This window comes from Equus asinus, chromosome 22 (assembly GCF_041296235.1).
Source record: "Equus asinus isolate D_3611 breed Donkey chromosome 22, EquAss-T2T_v2, whole genome shotgun sequence".
Lineage (NCBI taxonomy): Eukaryota > Metazoa > Chordata > Mammalia > Perissodactyla > Equidae > Equus > Equus asinus.
Genome location: NC_091811.1, coordinates 35,624,765 through 35,645,022, shown reverse-complemented (window position 1 = coordinate 35,645,022; position 20,258 = coordinate 35,624,765). Strand labels below are relative to the sequence as shown.

At 39.8% G+C, this 20,258-nt stretch overlaps 1 protein-coding gene across 7 annotated transcripts in view; it reads left to right on the top strand.

Annotated features, from left to right (window-relative positions):
- Nucleotides 1-20,258, top strand: part of LMNTD1 (lamin tail domain containing 1) — a 366,288-nt gene that overhangs the window by 42,575 nt on the left and 303,455 nt on the right. For 4 of the 7 annotated variants that reach the window (XM_070494972.1, XM_070494976.1, XM_044775233.2 and 1 more), the window contains exon 1: nucleotides 7,163-7,881. The exons of the other annotated variants lie outside the window; for them this stretch is intronic. The gene's annotated coding sequence lies outside the window, so the exon portion shown is untranslated. Of the gene's footprint in view, nucleotides 1-7,162; nucleotides 7,882-20,258 lie in introns of those variants that run through there. 7 annotated transcript variants of the gene reach the window in all.

The following is a 20,258-nucleotide window of genomic DNA, read 5'->3' as shown; positions in this document are numbered from 1 at the left end:
GAAAAACACAGTCTCAGGATTCTGAGTGTGTTTTGATTTTGCAAATTTTATTGCATCTTTAGTTCTAACTTGAACAATGAGAATCTTTGGATCCATTCTTGCCAGAGAAGACTGCAGAGGTTAGCAATAAGGTAAAATAAATTCTCACTCCACTAAATCATCCAGTCTTTCAGCAAACTTGAAATAAATTTTTTCCAACCCAGGAGAAAACAAGAGATGCCCTTTGGCCCCAGGTAGAGAAATGAGAACCAGTGAAATTTTATAACTTTCTTATCTTGCATCCAGGGTAAGAATATATAGAATATCTTCTAAGTACACTTCTACAGGGAAGCCCTGGGTCTGGGGGTGGAGGAAGACCTATCTAATGTAATCCTTGCACTTACTAGATATGGACCTTGATTTGTACTCTGAACAAACTTATGTTAATATCCCTAACTTCAAATGGTTGAGGAATGCAGTTGGCAAAAGGGAAGAATGATGTTTGAAATATCAAGATAAGAGAAATCAGAATACTACGAATCTCTAACAGTAAGACAAAAATGAGTCATATCCGTCTTTATTCTTGATAATTTGGTTGAAGTTTCACAATCCTCTTTGGTTTCACAAAAATGATGATCTTGACCTGTGGTCTAGAGTATCCAAAAATTGTGATTTGAAACACTGACTAAGAACCCATCAATTAATTGTAATAGCTAAGCTACGACATGGAAAATGCATGGATTATAATGTCAAAAGAAAAAGATGATCATATGTAAACTATGGTTGCAATTAGGTACATTATGTGGAAGGCAATAAACCAATTTACACAACATGAGTTGTGTAAATGGTGGAAACGTGAAGATTCTCCCTCTCTATTTTCCAAAATATACTTATATTGCTTTTACAACAAAAGATATGTATCCTCAAATCTCTTGACATTGCTTCCTCCTGACTTATGTGCCCATCGAGCTCCACACATGGTTCAATTCACCTATTCTTGTGGGTCACCTAACGTTGCACTATAAACTTACATAGCACTGTGGATAGACCCCCTACAAAAGCAAATTTTCCATTGTAGGCCACCTCAATGCCACTTAATAACCTTTACACTTTTCCTGGCCTTTTCTCCTTCTTATTTCCCACAATGGCTGGTCCAAACACTTTCCACTTCTTCTACAGCCCCTTACATGTATATTTTCTAGGATTCTGTCCTCAGTCCCTTCTCTTCTCTCTATTCATTCTTCTGCTTTAACTACTATCCACTGAATATCTACCTCCAAATCCCACCCCCGACCCCACCCATACATATACTTGGATACTTGGATGTTTGTGCTCTTGGATGTCACATGAGCAGCTCAGGATCAAATTCATTATATTTTATAAACTTGAAAGCTTTCTTGTTATAGGTTTTACATTTCAATGAATTCTAATGACATCTTTCTAGGCACCAATTCAGAAATCTGGAATGACCTTTTACTGGTCCTTTCCTCCCCTCAACTCCATATCAGCGTAATCATATTCTATGAATTCTATCTCATATTCTCTTTCAAATCTATCCCTCCTCTTTGTTCTCATCCTTGCCGCATTAGTCACTCTCCTGTCGTAAATGACAGTGGTCTCATATCTGGTCTTCCTAACTCCTGAGTTGATTCCTTCAAGTCACCCTCTTCTCTCTTACCAGCTTATAAAACACAGTTGTTCATATTACTTGGTCTGCTCAAAGCTCTTCAGTAAGCTCCCACATCACATAGCAGAAAAAGTACAAATCTTTAATGGGGCAAACCAAGCCCTTTGTGATTTGGACTTAGTCTTACTTTTCTAGCATCATCTCTTGCCTCCACCAGTCTCTAGCACTCAGCCACACTGAACATTCATTTCAACAAATGTGCTCATCTTTTATACACCTCCATGCTGGTCCACAGCTGTTCCATTTCTTGCTGATCATCTGTTGATCCACTAATTCACCTACTTCTTTGACCTCTAAGCAAAGTAGGGGCTTCCTCCTCCCTCTTCCTATGGTTCTTTGACCGTGCTGCTATTCCCACTCTCATCACATTTTCCTGTGGCTACTTGTGTTTGTTTCCTGCTCTAGATTATGAGTCCCTTGAAGGCAGGGATCAGATCTCAATCATTTTTTCTCCCTAGCATCTGACATCTATTAGTTGTCTAGGAAATGTTTTTTTAAAGAGAGCAGTGTCCCTCTGACACTAGGTCCCCTGTAGCTGCCATTTTGCATTCATTTACCTTCAGTCTTATTGAATGAATTCTCAACACCATGTAGCTCCACTTTTACTTCCTATTCACCTTTCCAATTCAGGGTATTGGGATTCCTACCCTCTCCACTTCCAAGAGGCAATCTTGGATAGGTCAGCAATGACTCGCATATTGCCAAACACCGTAAACACTTTCCAGCACTGGAATTATCTGATTTATCTCATGCTTTTGACACTGGGAACTACTCTCTTCATTGTAAAGCTCTCTCTATGACACTGGACGCTCCTCCTCCCTCTCTAACCCTTTGTCCTCCTTTGTAAACTCCTCTCTGCTTGCCCTTCCCTAAGGTTTGGTGCTCAGTCCACTGCTCTTCTTATCTTCCACACCTAATGTAGAAAACTTCCTCAATGGCATTTTCCCCATGGTTTTTTGTTTTGTTTTATTTTTTCTTCTTCTTCTTCTCCCCGAAGCCTCCCAGTACATAGTTGTATATTCTAGTTGTAGGTCCCTCTGGTTATACTGTCCCCATGGTTTTAACTACCACTTACATTCTAATAAATCTCCAAACTATATCCAGCCCTCACTTCAGATTTGACTATCCAACTGACCAGTGGATATATTTATATGTTCCATAATCTCCTTAAACACAAGTGAATTAGACAACCTGAATTAGACATCTAGCCTCTAGCCTTTCCTCGTCACAGTCTGACCCACCCTCTCTCCACCGAAGACCCTTCTGAATTTCTTGTGTTCGTTAGCAACCACACCAAAGATCAGTCAGCTACCAGCCATCTTAGTGTCTTCTCTCTTCCTTGTTCCTCCACAACTAATTCACATGTCTTCAGTGTGGCACTGCACCCTAGATCCTCCACTAAGTGAGAGAGCTTTCAAAGCACAAATTCTACCCTGTTTTTCCTTATTTTAAGCCCTTAAATTGTTTTTCATCTCTAGGATTAAGCGAACATTCTTTAGCACAGTTTAGCAGGCTCACGCGACCTGGCCTTTGTCTCCATCTCCATTTCACCTCCTGCCACTCCTTGTTTGGAACGTTTATGCTGTAGTAACCTTCAACTACTTGTGGTTCCACCTCACTTCTTTGTTTTGTTTGTGGTGGTCTCTGCCTAGAATGCCCTTTAACCCTCATTCACCTTGATAATCTTAATCATCACCCAAATCTGCTCTCAGTATCACTTCCTTCAGGACATTTTCTCCACCTCTCCAGGCTGGACTGCTCTCTCATGCACATTCTTGCTTAGCGTTCTTCCCTAGCCCTTATAAGTTTATACTGAAATTATCTTCCTATGTTACTATTTCCCTCATGGAAAGCCAGGTGATCCCGATGGTTTGGGGCTCCAGTTTGGGTTCAAATCCTGCTCCAAACCTTACTGGCTGAGTGACTTTGGGAAAGTTGCTAAACCCCTCCAATCGTGAGTCCCCTCAACTGCAAAATGGGGATAAAAATAGAATTAAATTTACGAGGTTATTAGAGAATTAAATGAACCTGCCACATGGTAAAAGCTCAACAAATACTTTATAATGAGATTATCACTCTTCTGCACAATGCCTTATCCATTCTTGTATCATCAGAGCTAGGCAGTGCTTTGTATATTGTATGTACTCAATACGTAGTTGTTGAATTGAACCAAACTGAATGAATTAGTGAATGAACTAGAGAATATTTATGCATGGCGGCATATTAAGAGTGTACAAATGAGCCAGACAGAACAACAGTTTCAGTTAAATGATTCAGTCTGGTAAGTGCCAACACTCTATCATAGAAAGAGGTCAGTATATTTAGTGTGCTGGACACTGTGGAGCACTGCTCATATCCACCCTTCAGGATGGAAGCACGCACTCCTCTAGCTGCTGAGAGTGTGTGGCAGACTTCTTGCTGCTGAATATCCCCTCTCTGGTGACTGCACTGGGTTGGAAAGAGCCATTTGCCCAACGTACTTCTCCTGACTGTATCTAAAGACTCGTTGGCACTGGGGACTAATGTCTGAACTTGCTCCAACTTGGGACAACTTCTCAGGGACATTCCAGCTCCAGAGTTTACCGTCAGACTGGATGAGGCTCTGTTGGGACTCTACCACAGCCCAGTTGCTTCCTCTGCCCAATCCTACTTCCTTCACATCTGTCCAGATGTTGACCACAAGAGCACATCCTCTAACATCGTGTGTGCAAATTTCTGTTTTAGAATCTGTTTCCTGGAGAATCCAATCTGCAACATTTTCTGAAGAATGAATCTAGTAATTAGATTTTAGACACAGTGTATATGAGATGTATATGAAATGACTAGCAATAGAGCTGGCACCAAAACGGAAGATCCGATGATGATTATTTTTGGAGGGGTAAGATTTAGAAAGTGATGCCAAGATAGAAGTGGCTGCTTACAGCAATTTTAATCCCTCGCTCACCCTGTACCTTGAATATTGTAAATAGTGAGTCCTTTAGGCTCTGTGCCCACATGCATGTATTTTCCATCACTTGTGTCCTATGGGAAATTCAAACATGGAAAGCAAAAGAAATCCCTGAGGCTCCTGCCTCTGGCATGCTCTTGGGGAAATTGGTAAACCATGAATTGTGATCATATATCTCCTGGCAAGCAGTGATTGAGTTAAGTACTGGGCTGCATTTTTATTAATTAAAAAAAGGCAGTAACATTAGAAACAATATATTACTTGTCTGTATTATGTTAGAATTTCACTTTAAAACAATTTGTTCTAGAGAAAAAGCCACTAAATAACTAAAGCTAAGAGGTTTTAGTTATTAAACTTGCCACAAGGGTCTAGCCCAGCATAAATTAATTCTTAGCATGGGTGGCCAGGACAGGTTTTATTTTTTTTAAACTATAGGGTATATCATGGTTTCTGTTTATGAATTACAAAGGAAACAGATATATGTTTTACTGCATAAAATACATGCACATAAAAAATTAAACAATACAGAATTATACAAATTAAAATGTGGAAGTCCTCCACCCTCTGACTCCCCACAATGTCACTCCTTAAAAATAGTCACCATGGGGGCTGCGCGGTGGCGCAGCGGTTAAGTTCTCACGTTCCGCTTCTCGGCGGCCCGGGGTTCGCTGGTTCGGATCCCGGGTGCGGACATGGCACTGCTTGGCAGCCATGCTGTGGTAGGCGTCCCATGTATAAACCAGAGGAACATGGGCACGGATGTTAGCTCAGAGCCAGGCTTCCTCAGCAAAAAGAGGAGGACTGGCAGTAGTTAGCTGAGGGCTAATCTTCCTCAAAAAAAAAAAAAAAAACCCAAAAACAAACAAACAAACAAACAAAAATAGTCACCATGGGGGACCCGCCCCGTGGCTGAGTGGTTAAGTTCGCACGCTCCGCTTCTGTGGCCCAGGATTTCGCTGGTTCAGATGCTAGGCACAGACATGGCACCACTCATCAGGCCATGCTCAGGCGGCGTCCCACATAGCACAACCAGAGGGACCACAACTAGAATATACAACTATGTACTGGGGGTTTGAGTGCGAAAGAAAAGAAAAAAAAAAGAAGAAGAATGGCAACAGATGTTAGCTCAGGTGCCAGTCTTTAAAAAAAAAAAAAAAAAGTCACCATGAAGAGTTTGGTGTATAACTGGAAGAATATATCTTACATATATTTACATTTATAGCTGTGAAAATAATACAAAAACAGAGATAATGAATCTAACTGTTACCTTTCTTATGCTAATATGGACAGATATGAAAACCTCTATTCTCTCGCTCATCCTTCTCTTCAGTTGAATCTCCTGTGTGCATAATACAGGAGCCTTAGTTATTGTTAGAACACTGACAGTTTTCTTTTTCCTTCTTTCCCAAAACAACTTCCTGTGAGAACACCAGTGGGATTGTATGTTTCTTTGGAAGTTCACCTTCTTTTGAAAATGGTGATATCTCATTATATTACAACTTGGTTAGAAGGACTTATTTTCTCCTTTTTACATTTTCAATCTTCATGTTTATGTCACAGCTAGATTTGCTGCTTTCATTAATTCATATCACTTTCAATTTAATAACAGAGAATTAGAAAGTTTCTGCTTCTTAGAACATTGCTAGTATTTCTCTTTCAATTTGTTCATACCTGTCATAATTTGTTCTCTCTCTTGTCCCCAAACCGACTGTCTTTCCTGGGTAAATGACAGCAAAAGGCCTCAGTCATTACTGCAGAAATGATTAAGAAGGAACTCCAGATATTGAGGCTTATAAACCATAAAATATACTATCATAGAAAATGATACCTATTTCCTTGGAGAATTCTAAAACACAGGAAGTTTGGATATAAAAGATTAGAAATCATCCAATCTCATTTTACTGAAAGTGAATTTTTAACAGCACAGCAAAATAATCTAATGTGCAAACATAAAATATGTCAGAGCTATGAGTGGCTTAGATTCAAATGCATTTAGAAACAAGAATCTAGGTAGATAGATCTGGATAAATAGATGCAATGATTTGATGACAAGACCTGGACTGAGTCCTTTGCATTAAGAGAGCAAATATTATTGCTGCTTTGGAACATTTTAAGCAAACTGGAGAGAAACTAGCCAATCTTACATCATGGCAGTTAAGTGAAGAAATTTTTTAAAAAAGGGAGTTAGCCATAGCTGGAATTTTTTATTTGAGTTATCAATTTAGATTTTTCAGGTTTGAATCAAAACATAAGGTCCTTGATCATAGACAGCTACTGTCTTTCTTATAAGAAACAAAGGGCTGATTTATATTCGTGTTTCCTTTGTCATAAAAAATAGAAATAAACACTAAATTGTTGTATCTATAGTACTGACTACAAATAAGATATTTTTCTAGTTTCTGATGGGTTGTTTGCAAGTCTTTAAATCCTTGCTGTGGAATTAGCCTTGTCATTAAAACCCCTCCTTTAGAATGAGTGAGACCTCACTTCAAAGAAGCGCATTCTCAGGAGTGCTGAAATGCATGTGCTTTTTATCTGCACTGGAGAAAGCGCTGTAATGCCAACCAGCAACTAAAGGATGACACTAGGAGAGGAATTTAAATGTAAAATGAATCTGTAAAATAAAACTGTGAAAAATATCAACATACTGAAAACTTAATGTACAATATGATAGAACTCTTTAGAGGGAAAAATAAAAAGCTACGATGAGTCAGAGAATTAGTGTCTCTCGGATAGTAGAACTGATAAACACCCATGAAAACAACCTTTTCTATCATGCATCCTACAGGCCCAGAACTTTTATCTTTAAATGGTCATCCTTCTTAGAACAAAGAAGACAGTAGTCAGGAGGGCTGGGGAGTGGTCTGCAGAATAAAAATAGACTACAGATTTCTCACTTGGCAACACACTTTTGTAACCAGATACCATCTGAATTGTTTTCCTAGTCTATTATAATAAGCATGCTTGAGCCAGTCAAGCACAAACTTTCAGACAATAAATGTTTTGAATGCAGTGGCTATTCTACCTTGCCTGGTGTTTACTCATACCTAACGCAGTTAACCATGCCTTGTTAAATGGAAAACATTCCCGCCGCCCCCACCCCCCGTCCAGCCCTACAGCCGTTGCCTAGGACAACCCACAACAAATCTGGCTGCAGCTGACCCAGGGGGATCCCAGTCTAAAAAACTGGTGATTTTACATTAATATTCTGCTGAAACTTCCTGGCACCTATGAGGTTAAAATCTTAGAACATCTAGAAAGAAAAAACGTAAGTACTTCTAAAACAATGCTGGAAAGGGGCTAATAAATTCTTTAGGATTAACACCAAAGTCTGATGTAAACAAATTTAATCCCCTTGATGTTCAGGAAGAAATTAAAGCTAATGAATTAAATATGCAAGTCTTCTTGCGTTGCAATTCTCTTTTGCTAATATTATGATAATCTCGCACTGTCAACATTATTGGCAAGCTACTTCCTAGCTATTTTGAACATATTTCCGTACTGAGCATCCATACACTGAGAATTTTGATGATGAGTGCATTGATTAGCTTTCAAGATCCTAAACTTTTTCCTTCATAAGTTGAAATTTTGATTTCAAAAAATAGACAAAAACATTTTGTGTATATGTGTATGCCACTACCAATATCTTTTGAAATAGACCTTAAACTGTTTTCTTTTTGCCATATAATTATCAAAAATTTTTTTCTGCTGTCTTAAAAAAGATATGCTAGCCATAACATTTTATGAGAAAGCAAAAGAGATTAGGAATTTTTGGACTTTCTGTCTAATACCAAAGTATGCACAAGACAACGAGAAATATGTTCTCATAGTAAATATTTTCTGTTATTTTTTTATAGCCACATGTTTCAGTAAGATATTTTAAATTCTGGAATGAGTCCCATTCATGTGAAGTCTAAATATATATTTCTCATGTCATTAATTCATGAACACATTGGTGGATTACATCTATACAGTTTGACATGTGCTTTCCACTGATAGTAAGCAAAGGATTCAGAAAACGACAAGCAAGTTTTTGTGAACCACTTGTCCTGATGCAATATGGATTTGTCTTTAGTCAAATGCTCTGCCTTTGAACTAGGGAGGGGGTGTATATTGGGTTTTGTAACACAGCTTGAAGTGAAGGCAGAACATGTCCCTTTTCTACCACCATATTAAAAAAAAAAATTAGGGGCCGGCCCCGTGGCCGAGCGGTTAGGTTCACGTGCTCCGCTTTGGTGGCCCAGGGTTTCGCTGGTTCGAATCCTGGGCGTGGACATGGCACCGCTCGTCAGGCCATGCTGAGGCAGCATCCCACATGCCACAACTAGAAGGACCCACAACTAAAAATACACAACTATGTACCAGGGGGCTTTGGGGAGAAAAAGAAAAAATAAAATCTTTAAAATCTTTAAAAAAATATTAGTGTCTTTGATGACAGCAGTTTTAGGATTGGTTGAATTGTCAGGTTAAATTTCTTAATCTGGGTTCAAAGGGACCAGACATTATATTATCTGAAAAGGTCAAGGGAAAGCTGTAAGACAAGCTTTTTCCCCAGAGTGTGTATAAATCCTAAAGCTGATAAAATTCAATGTAGGGATATTTTAGCCAAGTTTCGTTAGGTATTACATTCCTTGATAGGAGCTCATGGAGCGGGGCTCAGTCTACCTCCCACGTTGTGGATGGGTTTGTCTGAGTTTGCAGGGATTACCTGGAAGCCTCAGCATACCAACGCTAGCCTCTAGATAAGACATTGTATTGCCTGGAATTATTTGCATTAGTAAGACCATATCCAGGAGCTTTAAAAAAACCTAGGATGCCAACAACTTCTCCTCCCCTCTCTTCTTTTTCTTTTCCTTTCTTCCTCATTTTTTGAAAGCATAAATCCTTCTGTAAAGCAATCAAGGGACTAGTAAACTGTCTCCACCATTTATTAACTCCTTAAGTGCTACCAGTAATGGATTTGGGGATGTTCTAAAAGGCCAACCTGCAGAGCTCTCTGTGTGCTTTTCAAAGATGAATTTTTCATCATGCACTTCACATAAGGTGGTCCTGATAAATCTAATGGTGGCATTCTCCCTGCCTCCTGCACCAATTACCTATCAGTTCTACACAGTTAACTAAACTACCAGTTCTACCCAGTTAACTAAAGACTAGAAAATATTTCCTCTAGAGCTGATAAGACAGTGCCCTAATTAGGGGTTTCCCCAGGAGTCAGGGTGCTCAGGCCTTGCTGAGTCTGTCCACATGGCCTGTATTCTCTGGCATTCTTCAGCACCTTCCTCAAGTGCTTAGTGTTAAAGGATTGGACTGAGCCTCTTTTCATTTACTGATATCAGGAATCATTTGACTGATCCAATATGATTTGGAGGATAAAACTAAATTTGGAGAAATATCAAACCTTATAGAGCATTTTATTAAATTCTTACCTCCTCTGGAAGGTCTTGAGTCTTAATGAATCATGTTCTAAAATGGAAAATAGTGTTTAAAAGGAAGCGGTGGCGGGGGTGGGGGGGCTGGCCTGATGGTGCAGTGGTGAAGTTCGCATGTTCCACTTTGGTGGCCTGGGGTTTGCTGGTTCGGATCCCAGGTATGGACATGGCACCACTTGGCAAGCTATGCTGTGGCAGGCGTCCCACATATAAAGTGGAGGAAGATGGACATGGATGTTAGCTCAGGGCCAGTGTTCCTCAGCAAAAAAGAGGAAGATTGGTAGCAGATGTTAGCTCAGGGCTAATCTTCCTCAAAAAAAAGGAAGCAGGAAAGCAATTTTTCCAGTTTGAGAATAACAATGGGGGCCAGCCTGGTGGCTGAGTGGTTGAGTTCACCACTCTGCTTCAGTGACCCAGGGTTTTGCCAGTTTGGATCCTGGGTGCAGACTTGGTGCTGCTCATCATGCCATGCTGAGGCGGAGTCCCACATAGCACAACCAGAGGCACTCACAACTAGAACATACAACGTCGTACTGGGGGCCTTTGAGGAGAAGAAAAAAAGAAGAAGATTGGCAACAGATGTTAGCTCAGGTGCCAATCTTTAAAAAAAAGCAAAAACAAAAACAAATGAAAGGGATTATTTTTTCTCCAAAGTGAGAATTTGGGGCATTAGGGCTAATGCATCAGTTTAGTTTATTTCAGTTCCTAGCAGTTCAAGTAATAGTTACTGAGCATCCACAGGTGCTGGCACTAAATCAGGTGCTGGAGATACCAAGATGAAGAAGATACTGTCTCTCCATTCAAGTAGCTCAAGGTCTGATGCATGAGACAGGAGCTTAAATGACACTTTCAAAATTATGGCAAGGACTGTGACTGAGTTGTTCTCAGGGTGCTCTGAGAATCCAGAGGAAGGCACTGAATTTAGCCTAGGGATAGATGGATGCATGCTCTCAGATGGGGTTAATGCCTGAACTGTGTTTAAGTATGAAAGGAGGTTGAAGGCTAAGGAAGACTAGAGTAGGAAAGGGGAAAAGAAGAAGTATGATTGGGGAGATTAGAAGTCGATTCAGGCAGAAGGGACAACATGAACAAAGATGGGAAGACACAGCATAGGATATGCTAATTGCAGAGCTATGAATAACTATGAACCGTGAGTAAACATGAGGAGGGAATGGTAGAGGATGGGGCTAGAGAGACAGGTCCACTCAGGTCACTGAAGATCTTATATGCTAGGCTAAAACACCTGGACTTGAGTCTATAAGTGACAGAGAAAAACAGAAACGGGCTGAATGTCAAAAACTGTGAAGGGTCACAGATTTTAACCTGCTTGCAAGCTAACAAGTTAGGCTGCTACAATTTCATGAATGCTTGCAGAAGACACAAGACTCCTGGATCAGAGACAAAAGACTTTGTTACTCATGGCACAACAGGCAGCATGAGGTTCAATTCATATTGGTTCCCCTTTCCCTCTAAGTTTCATGGGAGCAATAGGAAGGTGGGCCCAGGTGGTTGTTTTTCACATAGTGGGTTTGCAACACAGCCAAGAAACCCTAAGCTTAGGATTCCTCAATATTGTATGAGGGAGATGCATGCAAACCATCTTCATTATATCAAGCAACAAACAAATCTGCTCTCTGTCCTGGAGGGAAATACTGTATCTTCCAAGGATATTTGCTATACAAATATTCTTGAAAAGACAGTCCAGAACAAAAGCTGTCAATGCATCTGCTCAAAAGATGTGCAGACATATTAGATAGCCACGAAGAATTGTCTTCCAACAGTATAACAATCAGATGTACAGTTTAGGTTTATCACTCTGGTGGTAGGTGAGGGATGGAATGAGGAGGCTGTTGCAATAGTCCAGGTGAGAATTGATGAGAGCCCAAGTTTGAGAGGTGATAGGGATGAATTTGAGAAATATGTAGGAGGAAAAAATAGACAGCTTTTGCCATCTGAGACAGAGGAAATGGTCCAAAACAAGAGTCTACAAACTTTTGTTTGCAAAGCGTTGTATAGGAGATAATTTTAGGCTTTGTGGGCCGTGTGGCCTCTGTTGCACTCAACTCTGTCATTGCAGTGTGAGAGCAGCCATAGACAATACATAAACGAATGGGCATGGCTGTGTTTCAACAAAACTTTGTTTACCAAAAAGATTCATGGATTCCAACATCAGGCTTAGGTTTTTGTTTTTTATGAGTAGATAGATGGAAATGCTAACGATTGAGAGAAAAGATTTAGCCAGTTTTCTTGATGTGTGTTAGACAGTGAGGAGATGAGTTTTTGAAAGTTTTGAATTTAGGAGAGTAAGACATATCCAGGTTTACTAGGCAGCTGGATATATACATAAATTTCAAGACAAGGTCATTGTTAGAGATAATGATTTAGATGTTCTGAGCATATAGATGGAAGTTAAAACCATGGAAGTGAATAACATCATTTAACAAGAACATGAAGAGTAGGGAGAGAGGTTGGCCAAGGGTGAAATGCTGGGAAGCATCGACATTTAAGGGCCAGGCTGAAATTAGGAGGCACCCCAAAACTTCTTTAGATGCAACATCTTATGTGTGTGTGTCTATTTGTGTGTGAGTGTAAAGAAGAGATTAGAAAATTCACTTTAACGTTAGAACAAAACAACACTACCTAAGACCTGAAACTCTGAAAACCCCCCAATGTCTGCTATTCTTCATCAGAATAATAAAAGGCTTCTAATAAATTTAAGAGACACACATTTTTTTTTTTAACTTACATTCTCTTTTTGTTTTTCCTTTTTCTCCCCAAAGCCCCCCGTACATAGTTGTATATTCTTCGTTGTGGGTCCTTCTAGTTGTGGCATGTGGGATGCTGCCTCAGCGTGGCTTGGTGAGCAGTGCCATGTCCACGCCCAGGATTCGAACCAATGAAACACTGGGCCGCCTGCAGTGGAGCGTGTGAACTTAACCACTCAGCCATGGGGCCAGTCCCACACACTCCTATTTTTTTCTCTTCTCCATTTGTGATTTTGAGAGTAAAGTTAATTGAGAAGAACCTTGGCTAGTCATACTGAAATCCAAACCCAAATTCAAACTACTTCCCTGAAAATCTAGTTCTTCATTTCATCTGGGAAAGGTAGACAGATGGGTTTGTTCCACTCTTCTCTTCTGAATAGAAGTATGGCGGTAGTCACTAGTCATTCATTTATTTGATCATCACTTAACAAACATTTAGTAAGCACCTACAATGTGTATAGTTAGGTGTTGTGGAGGATAGAAAGAAGAACAAGATGCAAGCTGCCTTTGTTTAAACAAAACAGAGGTGACATCAAAAAGAATGTGATCAGTGTCTCAAGAGATGGCCATTAAAACCAAAGCAATGCTATCGGTGTGTTTTCTCTGCTACTCTTTGTAATTATGCTTAGAAACTTCCAGAAAAAACAGGAATGCGTGCTTTTAAGTCACAGTGATCGATGAGTCCAGAAAGGGGAAACTGCAAATAAAACCACATGATTGCACATGCCCTGTCAGAAGAATTTGGAGTAGGAGGGATGAAATTCAGTCCACACTATTCCCATCTGAGTTGTAAGGACAGCTCTCTTTGCTAGCTTGTTAAATATACTCATACGACAAGAGTAGAAAATGCCTCCTTTTAAAAACATAAATATAAAATCAGGTGGTGAAGATAATGTGCGTCTACACACAAAAATGAGTTTGACGTTAGTTCAAACAACTATTTTTTTTACTTTTTTTTTTTGAGGAAGATTAGCCCTGAGCTAACATCTGCTGCCAATCCTCCTCTTTTTGCTGAGGAAGTCTGGCCCTGACCTAACATCTGTGCCCATCTTCCTCTATTTTATATGTGGGATGCCTGCCACAGCATGGCTTGATAAGCGGTGCTAGGTTCGCAACTGGGATTCGAACCGGCGAAATCCAGTCTGCTGAAGCGGTGTGGGCAAACTGAACCAGTATGCCACCAGGCCGGCCCCTCAAACAACTATTTTTTAATCTACATGACAACAAGTAATTTAATCTTTAAAAATATTTTTAAAATAAAAAAATCTTTTGAACTAGGTTAGAGTTATGTAAAAAGCAAAAAAATAAAAAGCAAAGATTCTTGCTTGCTTGCTTTAGCTTCCAAAATGGAAGAATCTAATATTTATGGGATAGAGTAAGTTATACTGGCAAAGGAGCTTCTTACTTCATTACCAGTGCAAAACAAGCCAAACCTGTAGTCAATTTCTTAATGTCACGAGCATATATCTAAATTTGGGTGTGAAACAAGTCCATATATTTTCTTTCTTGAGTTATTAATTTTTGGATCAGATATAATGTCTTGTTTATACAAACCAGTGAAAATTTGTTTATTGTGACATTATTTAGTGGTTTTCTGTTAACCCTATAGAGAAAGAAGCTATAATTTTTACTTCTCAATTTTGATTTTGACTCAAATAATTAAAGCAACACAGATTATTAAAAGCTATTACATATTCTATTGAGGGTCTATTGATTCATCCTTTTGAACACTCATTATGGAAACAGTAGTGTTAAATCACAGCTGAGTCTGGGTACTATATTTCGCACAGGGTTTGAGCTGTAAATAGCAGTAATTGTGAAAAATGCCTATTTGTATTCATCAAAGTAAATTTTCTTGACTAACTAGTTGGATCACCTATCTGACAGGGCCTTTGATGAGTGAGTGCTCTCAAGGCTCAAGCAAATGTGGGTTTGATGGGCCACTCACCTCCTCCATTATTTTGAAAGCCTATTTGGTAATTGTAGGCTACCTCCCTAACAGAAATAACCTGGTTCAGCATGATCAGAATCTCTTCTTTCTTTCTTTCTTTTTTTTTTTGGAAGATTAGCCCTGAGCTAACTGTTACCAATCCTCCTCTTTTTGCTGAGGAAGACTGGCCCTGAGCTAACATCGGTGCCCATCTTCCTCCACTTTATATGTGGGACGCCTACCACAGCAAGGCGTGCCAAGTGGTGCCATGTCCGCACCTGGGATCCAAACCAGCAAACCCCGGGGGCCGCCAAAGTGGATCATGCGCACTTAACTGCTGCGCCACTGGGCCAGCCCCTAGAATCTCTTATTTCTTGTCTGTGAAATATGCTTCTTAAAGAAGAGGGTAAATTTGTCGAGCCCTGTGTGGATCAGAATAAAAGAAGATTGTAACTGTATAAACATGTATTTGGAAGATCCTAATTCCATTGTCAATTTTGGTACAAAGCTTAATGAATAGTGTTACCTATACTCAGCCCTCACATTTATATGCTTCTAATGTTACCCATAAATGCTTTATGAGTTACAGCTCCTGCCTTCTTCAGAGCCTCTGTAGGGACCGTCTGAGTAAGTGCAAGTGCATCTTTGGTATGACTCTAAGTTCATGGCTGAAGTTAATTTCACCTTCATTAGGCTGTGAGTTTCTCTGGGTAGGGGCTGCCTCTGCTGTTTCCTTTACAACTCTCCTAACAGCAAGACGTGTTTGTGACTGGGACTCTGGGCATTTACTGCTTGTTTGCCATCCAAACTTTAAGGTTTATTAGTAAAAAGTGAAGAACTGAAAAATATGGTTGCTTAGAAGCATGGGTTGAAGCCAAATTGTGGAAGGCCTTACCTGCCAGGCAGATTTGTACTTCATGAGTTTTTGTGAGCAGGGTGAGTGGTGTGACAGGAGCTGTGCTATAGGAAGCCCAAAGGGGCAGCAAGCCCTTGGGAGGTAGACAGTGGGTAGTGAGGGTTGGGGGATGGACCAGGCAGTACGCAACTGCTGAAATTTAGAAAAGGAGACTCAAAGGCCGTAAATACAGACTACAAATATCAGTGAAGGAAAGCGCTACTCAGTGGAGTCCGAAGGAAAGGGGAGATTCACAGAATGTGAAGAAAGTAATTGAGCAGAAAGAGAAAGGGAGAATATTCTAGTTTCTAGGAACATTAATGGAATTTCAGCTACTGAAATATTTTTGACAAGGAATTCATGTTTCCCTCACCAGGCTAAATAGTTCTTTCCTTCCTTCCCTCCCTGTCTCCCTCCCTCCTTTCCCTCCCTTTTTCTTTTCCCTCCCTCCTTCCTTTTCTTCCTTTCTTCCCTCCTTCCTTCCTTCCTTCCTTCCTTCCTTCTCTCTCCTCATTCTCTTCCTTCTTCAACAAACACTGCCAAAAAAAATCCTACATTTTATTTCCTCTGGTTTCATCCACTTCACCTTTTTTCCCCTGGTATCTTAGTTTGATTTTGTTCATTTGAAACTGCCTTCCTTTGGACTATTCCTTCTGCAAAATACAGTATCAGACCTTGAAATGAGTGACACAGAGAAGTTCAATAATTTCTTCCCTAGAGATTTTTTTGTCAGATTAATATTCAGAATTTTTCTGGACTTTTGAAGACTCCTTTCTCTTCCAAGATTTCCCTGAACTCTCTCTCTAGAGGTCAGGAAATTGTCTCAGGTTCTTCTGGTGGGGTGGGGGGTGGGGGTGGGCGTTGGTTAAGGCAAAGTCCATGGTGAGGTGTCATTTATCAAAAGTGTTAGCAGATAGGGCCAGAGGACAGATTCTGTTGTGTGCTCAAGTCTAAATTGAGTCACCAAGCAAAAGACTCCATAAAGAGAAAGAATTTAATAAGAACCAAAAAATAAAGGGGACAAGCTGGTATCAGGAGCAGAGCTCCAAGCATGGGGGATGCTGGTCTTGAGACGTTCTGGAACTGTGATGCAGATAGTGGAGTCACCAGTGTGACCCCGTGAGGTGGCTAAGTTTAACTTAAGGGATTGAAATGGGTTGGAATTACCTTTCCTGTTCCCAAATCACCAAAGTACTGAAGCTTAGAAAAAACATCTCTCCAAAATACTCCATTTTTCATTTGAAAAAAGGGGGAGACAATATTCCTTGCTTTCTAACTCATCAACTTCTCTAAAGGTTTAATCAGCTTTATTCCAGGAACAAGAGAATCGATTGAACTGTATGATTTTTTAGAGACAATGTGTTCTTGGCAAATTGGAAATGTATAGTTTTATGGTTTAAAGGTCAGTATCTGAAATCAAACAAACCTTGGTTTGAATCATTGTCTGATATTTATTAACTTTGTGAACTTGGGCAAGTTACCTAAACTCTGTAAGCCTCTGTTTCATTATCTATAAAAAGAGGATAACAATAGGACTTATCTCTTAGGATTTGGGTGATAATTTAATGAAGCAACGAGCAAAAAGTGGTTGGAACCATGCCTGACATAGAGTAAATGCTCAATAATGTTAGCTATTGCTACCATTATGATAATTTTCAATCTAATTTTTCCTTCTCCCAGATTACTTTAATATTGAATTGACTCAACTATATATATATATATATATATTTTTTTTTTTTTTTTGGATGAGGAAAATTGGTCCTGAGCCAACATCTGTTGCCAATCTTCCTCTTTTTTTTTTTTTTCTCTCCCTAAAGCTCCCCAGTACATAGTTGTATATCCTAGTTGTAGGTCCTTCTAGTTCTACTATGTGGGACACCACTGGAGCATGGTTGATGAGCAGTGCTAGGTCTGCACCCAGGATCTGAACCAGCAAACCCTGGGCTGCTGAAGCAGAGCATATGAGCTTAACCACTCTGCCACCAGGCCAGCCCCTCAACTATACCTTTAATACAGAGGGAAGTTGCTTGAAAGATCACCTATACTCTCAAATATTTTTTTTCTTCCAATCTAACATTTGGTGCAAAGTTTACAAATGAAAACACTCAAAATTCAATACAGTAGAACAAAGTATTATTTCTAAGTGGCCTGTTATTGGATCTGACTATTCCCAGACTCCATGGCATGGAGATGGAAATACTATTTGTAAATGCATGTATTGATTCATATTTCTAAAATCTTAATATACTAGGTCAGCTGTGTAATAATTTAGCAACATTTTTTATTATTCACCAGGTACAAATGACCTTAGCAGATGCTGTGTGAGAGATGAAGAAGAATTGAAAAATCGTGTATTTGTCATGGGGTTCCTATTGCCAAGTTAGGGAGATAGAAGCAGATGCTGTGTGAGAGATGAAGAAGAATTGAAAAATCGTGTATTTGTCATGGGGTTCCTATGGCCAAGTTAGGGAGATAGAAGATAAATACACAGAAAAATAGAAGAAAATGTATAAATTAATATCTTAATAGGTAAATTAATTTGCTAGTAACTGAATTAGTCAAAGGAAAGTGAGTGCTGTAGTTATTATTGCTTTAAAAAATTTTATTTTTAAAAAATATTCATACTCATGGAAAATTTAGACAGAACACAAAAGTGCACACTGATATTCCAAGGTTTTTTCTTTTATTATTTACTTTCTGTTTCAGGAACTTCCTTGAGTCATTCTTTTAGAGTAAGTCTATTGGTAAGAAATTCTCTTTCTTTTCTTTCCTCTTATCATGTCTTGATTTCCTTGTCATTACCGAAGGAGATTTTTGCTAGATATGGAACTCTAGGTTGACTGTTCTTTACTTTCCTCCCTTGAAAAATGTTGGCCCCTTCCTACAAGCTCTTGTGGTTTCTGATGAGAAATTCTCTGTCATCTGAATTGATTTTCCCCTGAAGGTAAGATGTCATTTGTCTCTCACTGCTCTTGAGTTTTTTTCTTTGCCTTTAGTTTGCAGAAGTTTGATTATGATGTGTCTTGTTGTGGAATTCTTTGAGTTTCTAGTTGAAGTTTGCTCAGTTTCTTGAATAGGTATATACTGTGCCAAATTTATGAATTTTTCGGCCATCGTCAAAGTGCTTTTTTCAGCCCTGACTCTTTCTCCTCTCCTTCTGGGTCGCCAGTGACATAAATGTTAGATCTTTTGTTATAGTCCCACAGGTCCTTGAGGATCTGTTCCTTTGTTTTCTCCAGTTTATTTTCTCTCTGTTGTTCAGATTGGGTTATTTCTATTGTTCTATCTTCAAGTTTGCTGATTATTTTCTATATCTTCTCCATTCTTCTGTTGAGCTTATCCACTGAGCTTTTCTTTTCTTTTTTTGTTTATTGTATTTTTCAGTTCTAATATTTCCATCTGGTTCTAATCTATGTCATGAATTTCTTTGCTGAGACTTTCTCTTGTTTTCATTTGTTTCAAGCGTGTCTGTAATTGTTGAGGTATTTTTATGATGGCTGCTATAAAAATCATTGTTAGATAATTCCAACATCTGTGTTATTTCAGTGTTGGCATTCGTTAATTATTTTTTCTTGCTGAAGTTGAGATTTTCCTGCTTCTTGGTATGATGAGTGACTTTCCATTGTATGCTAGACATTAGAGTATTTCACTATGAGACTCTGGATCTTATTTAAATCCGCTAGTTTAGGAGACTTTTTATCACATGTTTCCAGAGGGTAAGTGGATGGGAAGCCACCTCCTTACTGCCAGGTGATGGTGGAAGTCTAGATTTCCCACTCTGCCTGTTGACACCTGGGGTTGGGGGTTAGTCCTATAACTGATGGGTGGGCATAGAAGTCAGGATCCCCACGAGGCCACCAGTGACATCACTGTGGTCTGAAGTCGAGAAGTGCCTCATTATTGCTCCCCCTTTGGTCTCCACCAACACTGCTGTGGGGAAGGGGTGCCTTATCACTATCACCACTTAAGAGGTGGCACGCCACATGGCTTCCACTGACACCATCGCAATGGGGAGGTGAAAGGGGGCTTCATTGCCACCAGGTGGGGATCGAAGTCTAGGCTCCCCCAGTGATCTCTGCTGACATTGTGAGGGAGAGGGATTGTTACTGTCAGGCAAGGATGAAGGTCCTGACTCCATTAAGGGGGAAGGTGTGCCTTGTTATAGCCCAGCAAGATCTATAATCCCTACTTAGCTTTTGCTGACAGCATTGTTAGTGGAGCTGCACATTTTTCTATCACCATTGGGCTGGTGTCAGCGGAGGCCATGTGGACTTCCACACTCACTGAGTGGTAACAAGGCAGCCCTCTCCCACAATGATGTTGGTGAAGACAAGTGGGGAACAGTAATGAGGTACCCCTTTCTCTTGGGCCGGGTTGGTTGGGGTAGGGGCGGTTATTTTCTGTAGGTGTTCTCTCTTGCTAGGCTATTCCTTTCCTAGTCCTTTGGTTAGAGAGAATTGGCTCTTTTGGGGCTTTCTTTTTTTTCTATTCTGTCTGTGCCTATTGGCACCTACAGGTCACTGCTTCTCCAGCAAAAAGAAAACCCAGGGTCTTTCCTTAGGTCCTGAACTGGTCTACCTTCTCTCTCTCCATTTCAAAGTCTTCTTATGTTATCTTATAAAGAAA